We start from the raw sequence: 9062 nt of genomic DNA on the forward strand, positions 1-9062 counted from the left end.
GAACCCCATTGTGTTGGGATGACGTGGGTGAAAGAAAGATGATTGGACCCGAAATTGTTCAGCAAACTGAGGAGAAGATCAGAGTGATCAAAGATCGACTTAAGACTGCATCAGACCGTCAGAAGTCCTACATTGATTTGAAAAGAAGAGATATTGAATATACAGTGGGTGAGAAAGTTTTCCTCAAAGTTTCTCCTTGGAAGAGAATTATGAGATTCTGCAGAAAGGGGAAACTGAGTCCTCGTTTCATTAGGCCATATGAGGTTCTGGAAAGAGTGGGTCCTTTGGCATATCGTTTGGCATTACCTCCATAGTTGGAGAAGATACATAATGTCTTTCATGTGTCTATGTTGAGGAGGTATCGATCAGACCCATCTCATGTACTACCAGTAGAGGAAATTGAAGTGAATCCAGACCTCACATATGAAGAAGAACCCATAGAGATTCTGGCTTATGAGGTGAAGCAGGTACGAAACAAGCAAATACCATTGGTAAAAGTGTTGTGGAACCATCATTCGGGCCAGGAGGCTACTTGGGAACGAGAAGAGGACATGAGGAGACAGCACCCACAGCTATTCAGAGATTAGTACCAGGTAAAATTTCGAGACGAAATTTATTTTAAGGGGGGGGGAGAATTGTAACACCCCCGTTTGCATAGCCTGGTAGATTTCACTGTTCCGGTGACCGGAGTCGGTCCGGACAATTAAGGAGATTAGAACCACACTTAAGACAACTAGAGAAGCCATAAACACAAATAATTAGTAATGTTCAATTAGTTGAGTATAAATAAGAAAAACAGAACAGAAGAAGTTAAACGAGCCAAGAGTCACAGCAATGGGTGACCTTCTCGGGAAAGACTGCGAAGCCATTTTAAACTCAAATTTCGAACCGTAAAAAGTGACGCTGCGATCCTTAGGACCCTTATAAACACAGTGGAAAAGAGAAAATCACGAAAAGATCTGTTAAGCCAGTCAAATAATTAGGTCAGGGAGCCGGAAGAAATATAGAATTAATTGCAAACCGGGATGAACCGACGAGGGGCAATTTGGTCAATTGACCCCGAGAGCTGACTCCTGACCTAACTGTCAAATAAAATTGGAGAAAAAAAAATTTTGGAATCGAAAATTAAATTAAAGAACTAATAAAAAAAAAGAAAAAAGAAGGAAAATGAAAAAGGTGTAGGGAAATGACATCATGCAGATGCCATAAATCCCATAATTAATAATTTGATTAAATGGATTTTTGGGTCTTCCATAAGACAAAAGACATAAAGAAAGAAAAGAAAAAAAAAATAAAACACAAAATCTTCTTCTTCAAAACGTCACTTTCCCTCTCCCTCATATCTCCATAGTTAAACCTCCATTAAAGCTTGTCTTCAAGCTTTGAAACCCTTACCAAATCCCAACTTCTTCCATAATCACTCCATAAAACCTTATTCCCTTCCCTTGAGAAAGAAATTTAATAAGAAAGAAAGAAGAAAAGAGGAGAAAAATTGAAGATTGGATATCAAAGTTGAGGTAAGCACATCAAATTGAAAGTTTGAGATTAATTATTGTGTTTTTAGCTTGAATAACTTAGAAAAATGCTTAAAATGAAATAAAAATTTGTTGAAGGACCATGAATGATTTTCAGCCAGCATGTATATGGGAGTATATTTGCATGGTTTGATAGATTTAATTGGGTATATAAACCTTAGTTAGTTGAATGACAATGGTTAGAGGCATGAAATCAAGTAAATGCATGAGGTTAGTGAATTAGGGTTTGGACATTAGGGTTTAGAGACCAAAAATGTGAAAAACTTGTAAGTGGTGTCTTTGACCTAATGTGAAGTGAAAAATGGTCATTTGTGACCAAATGAGGTGTGTTAGAAGTGTTGGAATTAAAAGCCAATTAGGATTAGATAAGGTTATGTGCTGGCAGCATGACCAAAATTTTCTTTGAGGGACCAAAAATAAAATTTTACAAGTCCAATGGATATCGGACCAATTGGGGATGAAAATAGGCACTAAATGACACAATTTTCATTTAGGAAGCCTGCCCAAAAAGTGACTAAAACCTAGTGAACAAAGTGACCGAAGTTGAGAAATTGCAGGCTGCCCTTCACAAACTGACCAAATGAACAGTGTTTGTTCATTTGGTCATAACTCGAGCTAGACAAGTCAAAATGACCTGAAATTTTATCAGTAGTTAGATGAGATATAGACCTAAAACTTTTATGCATAAAACCAAGCCAAATTATGCCATTAACCCAATCAAATTATCGAGCAAAGTCAGACTGAATCATAGAATCAGATTGCCATATGAACAGTAAAGTTTCAATGGCTATAACTCTCTCTAGAAAACTCCAATTTAGGTGATTATTGAACCGATGGAAACCTAAGGCATAGTAGAACATTTCATATGAAGAAAATTAGACCAAATTACGGACCTAACTTGATCAAATTGCTGAACGAAATTGGAATCAATAATCTGCCAGAATAAAATTCTGCAGCATGAACAGTAAACATAATTTGCTTATAACTTGAGCTACAAAACTCCAATTGGGGTGATTCAAAAAGGAGAATAAACTTAAGACAATAAGGAACATTTTCTATGAAGAAAGTTTTGCCAAATTCCAACAGTAAACTGACCAATGAAATAGTACAATTAGGAACACCAAAACTGAAAATTTGACAATTTTGCCTAAAAGACCTAAGTTTTGAGAAAATGACCAAAACCAATAAATTTAGTGACCAAAATGTGGCATGTGGGTGAAGTTGGAATTCCCATACCTATTAAGCCTTAGAAAGTCAATAATTTGATTTGAATAGTGTAGTGAATAGTAATCTGAAACACAAAATTTTAAGAACGTCGAATTTAGCACGTTAGAGCTAGGTAAAAGTGAAGTTAAATTTATTATTAGATTTATGCTAAGTTATGGTACTGAAACACTGTGAAATTATGTGTTTCAGTGGAAAAGAATACCGGGACAGAACTCGAGGAGTCGAGTCAAGGCCAATAGGTGACTCGTTTAAGGTTTGTGCACAACGTATATTTTTTATAATTATCTTCTGCATACAGTTTTGAATAATGTGAAATATTGAATTATGGCATTCTTATGATGTTTGATTTAAATTGTGAAAGTTATTGTGTATATTTGAAATGACAATATTTAACAAATTGTTAAGATAAGTTTTGAAACCACAGTGTTATGACCATATATTTGAACACCTCACTAGCACGACTAGTGAGGGTAATTAGTTTCGAATTTTGATTCCTTCTCTGGAGAAGTGTTGAGGTGTGCCAGTAGAAGAGGATGTGAATGGATATCCATATATTTGAGCTAGCAAGCCTTGTGATGTGATTTCTCTTTAGCCTCTGGCTATTGAGATTCTATTTGTTTCGAATGGCATGATCTAACTGTGGGTTTTATGAAATGTGTTTTGATACTTTGAAATGAACTTGGTTTGCATTAAAATCTCATAATTCATGTTTTGTGTTTAATGCTCATGTTTAGTCAAATTTTTAAATAAATGTGATTTAAGTTCTGCATAAAGATTATTTTAGTATGTTGTGCACCACTGAGTCCTAGTACTCAGCAATAGCTTTTATTGCTATTGCAGATACAGAGACTAGAAGAGCAGCAGACTGAGCTGCTAAGGATTAAAGATCATTCTGCTTGAAGTTATCGGGTATAATTTATACCCTAATTGTAAATATTTCTTTTGATGTATGTATTACATATAAATGTATGGACATGTAATGGGTCTTGAGCAGCTTGTACAAAATTTGTATGAAGTTTGTAATAAAGTTTAGTTTGTATTTCTTTTGATGTGAATTTTGTAAGGATGTATATAAATCATTTTGTCTCAAATGAAATATGAGTGGAACTATTTTATTTAATTTGAATGAAATGATTGTGGAGTTGTTGAAATGGATTGAGTTTGATTGTGAAATTGAAGTAGTTATTGAGGAAAATTTTTAGAAGTGCTTTTTTACAGGTATTTGAAGAACTGGTTTCTCAAAATATAGACAGAACTCTGTCAAAAAATTTATAAAATTTGCGGAAAAATAAAATGGACTAAAAATATTAATTAGATTTACTTTTAATCATATGTTTTAAGTACTTATTAGAAAATGCTCACCACTTATCAAAAGTAAGAAAATTGTTTTAAAATCCCTTGTAGGGTACTTAATGAGTTATCGGTAGATGAAGTTCGGTAGTTTATTAAGTATTTTAAGGGATCATGTTATGCCTTACAGAGGGGTAAGGTGTGACAATGCAGCTAGTTACCGGCGAAGAATGCGGGCTTCAGCTCTCTGACCTCGGCCCTGGTACTTTCTACATCTCTGATCTCTGGGCCTTAGCGAACTCACTGACTTTTCTTTGTGCAGGTATGGCAGGCAGCGAGGCTTCCAAAGAGAGTCGAAAGCGTAAGAGGGAGGTCTCCAAGAAAGTGCGGGAGATGAAGCACGCCAAGGCCTCACAGACGCCAAGGCATGATTCAAGAGAGGTGTTGGGAGGCTCGTCACGACCCTTGAGACCGCCGATCCTCGAAATAGAAGTAGTCCGGTCTCCTCCTCGACAAGAAGAACCATCGCCTCCACCTGCTCCTTTGAGTGCGGAAGGTGGTCCTTCCCAACCTATACTAGGACCCTTTCCCACGGCGCCCAGGTCCTCATTCATTCCTTGGAGAAGAACCGATCTGTACGGGAGAATCCGAGTTTGGCAAAGGTTCTGGGAGCTTCCATATGCCTCCAAAAGGATCGGCACATGCTGACCCAGGGCAACATCGATGATCTCCTGGCCCAGACAATGAGCTTGAGCTTGGAGAGCTTGGTGAACCAGCATATCATTAGGGAAAAGGCTCATCATTTAAGGCAGAAGATCCAAAAGGCGGGCCAGGATGCAGCTTCAGCCCGAGCCTAACTTTCATCCGCCTGGGACTACATAGCTGAAATTGAGGGGCGGATGAAATTCTATTAGGATAAATTGGCCGAGCAGGCTCATGATCTTGAAGAAGCTCAGGCTCTCCAAGCTGCTGATATCGCTTCCCTCACTGAAGAACTTAGAGCGAAAGAAAAAGAGGCAGTGACGAGGGAGGCCGGTGCTTACGTGAACGCCCATGGGGACCTTTTGGCCGAGCTTAAGAGGCATTATCCTGAGGAGGACTTTTCTTGGATGGTGGACCTGGCTCCCCAAGATGAAAAGGAGAGGGAGGAGGAAGCTAAGGGAGATAGAGAGGGTGAGCAAAATGTAGAACAGGCTAGGGGTGATCCTCTAGCCGAATGACTTGTATTTTTTTTACTTTGAAATGAAATGAAATTCTCTCTTTTGTTCAATGACTTGATGAGATCGGAAAGTATCTAAGTTGTATAAGTGCCTGATTATTTGAACATGTTAGAACATCAAACTTGAAAGTGATTATTAATCTATGTATGAGAGGTCGGAAAAACATTGTAAGCATGAGATTGGCCTAAGCCGAGAACAAACACCGAACGGAACTTAAGATTATTAAAATTGGAAACCTGACTTGAACACTTAAGATCGGAAGCACCATGAAGCCGAATTGAAACCTTAACTTTACTTAACGATTATCCACAATATTTATAAAAGAAAGATCGAAAATAAGGCTGGATGGCACGAAGACCTAGTGTTGGTTCGATTTCGTTTGACGAGAGATCGAAAATGTGATTGACTGGTAAGGCGACTTGATAATTGGTTTGAGAGATCGGTAATGAATTGAACGACATGGAGACTCGGTGTTGGGAATCGATTTCAAAGTCTATTAATTTCGGAGATCGGCCAAAATATGGTGTCGACATGCATGATGGGATTGGATGAGGGAGCTGAGCTCCCATTTGAGTTATGACATTTTGATTATGTGAAGGGTGAGCTGAGCTCCCCAATTTATTATATATTATATTTACAGGTCGGGCGAGTCAAAAACTCCCCGTTAAATAGTCTATTTTATGACCAGACTCTGTCCGGTTGAATTCTTAAAATTGAGCCCAAATAGGCCTTAGAGTTGAGTTGAGGAGTAGTTAGGCTCACTACGAGCCTCGGGACCTTTAGGCTGGCCTAGGTCCTAGTGCCGGTCCAACCCATAAGTTGGATCGTGACATTTGTCTTGTATAAATGTAAGTAAAATAATTTTTTAATTTAAATGACATAAAGAAAATAAAAATAAATGAGAGGAAAGTCAAAGAAAAAAAAATTATATTATACTCATAAAAGAAAGGGGAGAGCGAAAATACAAATTGAAAAATCTCATTTTATTTGAGCTTATATGATAGGAAATTATTAGATTGACTTGTATTTAATTTTTAAATAATAATTACCTATTTAATTTTAATTTATAAATATAAAAGTTTGAATAATTAATTTTAATTGAATTTAAATACTTATTTAATGACAATTAAGTAATTTTTATTATTCAATTTAAATTATAATAAATAAATTATAAATTATTAGGGCTAATAGAAAATTTAAAAGGTCAATTAAAAAAAATAAAATATACTACATTTATATAAGATTTTTTTACAAATACTTAGAAGGTCAATAAAAAATTTAAGAGATCAATTACTAAAATACCAAATTTTATTGCACTCATTAAAAATTTGTTAGCAAATACTTAGGAAGTCGATTCCACCCTACCCACATAAATATAGACCTTTGCATAAATTGTGAGAAGTCAGTCCTATGCCCATGTCAGTGAAGAAGCACATGCTGTTATTTGTCTTAGTGAAACGTTGCAAAACCACTGCCATATAGAATGAAACCCTTCGTCATTATCTACAACAACATTAGCAAAAATATAGGTTAGAAGATTGTTTAAGCAATAGAGAAATGAGACCATCAAAAAGGCTTTCGGTAGATAGACACCTCAAAATGCAAATACATACTATTTAAAATTTACTCGAAGAACTAATAAACGTTTGGATTAGTGGTGTGGAATTAATTTTCAAGTAAATTTTACTTATAAGTCTAAAAATTCAAATCTTAAAATCATTTTTATTGAAATGGCTTTATTTACATCTTATTTTTAACTTGAGTGTAGAATTATCTTACCTGTATATGCAGTAGGGCTGCCACGTAATTAATTCAAACAAAAAAAATGATAAAAATATTCCCAAACTGGATCCAACCTACTCCGACCAATTGTCTCCGTTCATTGTCCTTCCTAAAGAATATTCTTCCCAAAGAAGAACCTTGACCTGTTCTCCATCTCTGATGCCGAAAGTGCCACGATGTATGGTATGGTATGGTATGCTATGCATCTAAATGTTAGGTGTTCTGGGGCCAACTGGATTCCATGGTACTGGCAACTTCAGTCAGGTTTTCACAATTATCAGCCACATATTCTCAGGGAGCGCTTGCAAGGACATTTTGTAATTAATGATTAACGTGGCATACCTTCTTTCATAATAATATGAAATTTATTTTTTATATAATAATAAAAAAAAAAATTTTTATGAAAAAAATATTATATTTTAATGCATCAAATACACTTAATAATTAACCTTGTATGTGGGTCTTGTGCATTCTACGACGTCATTTCTACCATATGACAGGTTCCGCAGCTTCCAGTAATACAACCATTGCTTTTTTTGTCAAAGATAAAAACAAATGCATTAAATTAGTAATAAAATTAAATTATTATTAAAATTATGATAATTTTAATAATTTTTTATTTTATATAATTTATATACACACTTTCATCATACATTATGGGATCCCGAAGGACCATGGCAATCCATTGTTCAGTGCTCTGTTTTTTATGCCTTTTTTTTTTCTAACTGCATGGTTGCATCTTCAACAACCAGTTCCACATGTAATGTCTCCATAGTTTTGGGGGGAGAGGGGGGACCTCCACATGTAATGTCTCCATAGTTTTTTTTTGGGAGGGGGGGGAGGAATTCTTTTTTTTTTTTTTTGGTTTGAATCCATAATTTTTTAAAATGAAAAATTAGACACTCAAATCAAATATTAGACTCTTAATCTAATATTTTTTTTTCAAAAAAAATAAGTATTTATCTTATAACATCAATAGGTTAAAATTGAAGGAAGTATGGTCATCTCATGTAGTAAATTCAAGATTCTTTTTCTTCGTATTGGATCCAAATTGTGTGAAGAAAAATGAAAACGGTTAAAAGAGAAAGAATTATTGGTAGGGCCTCGTGAAGCACGGTGTCTGGGTTATTTATTTATTTTTATAAATGATAGAGAAGTATCATTATATACCAGAGATTTAGAATTGAAAGAGCGTCACCGTCACGCAAGGACGTAAGCCCTGCACGGCGTGCAGCATGTGTTGGTGGTTCACATCATTTCTTTACCTCCTCCGGGCTTTTTATCACCCGTTCACACACATACTCCAAAAATAGCCCCACCACATATACATATGTATTTTATTTAAAAATTTCTATTTTGTTTGATATGATTTAATTAATAAAATAAAATCAAATTTAAGTTAATTTTAAAGGCTTTTAAAAATTTTAAAAATTATAATTATTTTTAAATATTTTTATTAATTTGTATCTTAAATTTAAGCCATAATAACTTTGGCAATTATTAGACTCAAATAGCAAACCCACTTACAGATATGCTTACAATTTTTAAAGAATAAAATACAAGGAAACAGAAACAAAATTATAGCAATTTTTTACAATGATCTGATTTCCATGATAATATAGCGAGTGTATATACATACAAACCTGAAAAATTCAAACAAGCTTAAAGAGACATTTGTGTCTTATGTGGGACATTTGATTTTTTACTAAAAAAAAAAAAAAAAAAAGGAGTGAGCTCACCAACATGACGTCATCAACTTCGACTCTGCTGACAACAAGAGCTACTAATATCAGCTAATTGTGGTAGAAAATTTATCATGAGTTTCGTACTCAGGGTAAATGATTATTAGGCCAGACAAATTTTATTTATTTTTTTAAAAAAATATATTTTATTATTTGATTTTAATTAAAAAAATAGCATGTAAATGACAATTTTTATTTATTTATTTTTTAAAAAAATTATTTTATTATTTGCTTTTAATTAAAAAAAACAGCATGTAAATGTCTAA

This window comes from Hevea brasiliensis, chromosome 9, assembly GCF_030052815.1.
Source record: "Hevea brasiliensis isolate MT/VB/25A 57/8 chromosome 9, ASM3005281v1, whole genome shotgun sequence".
NCBI lineage: Eukaryota > Viridiplantae > Streptophyta > Magnoliopsida > Malpighiales > Euphorbiaceae > Hevea > Hevea brasiliensis.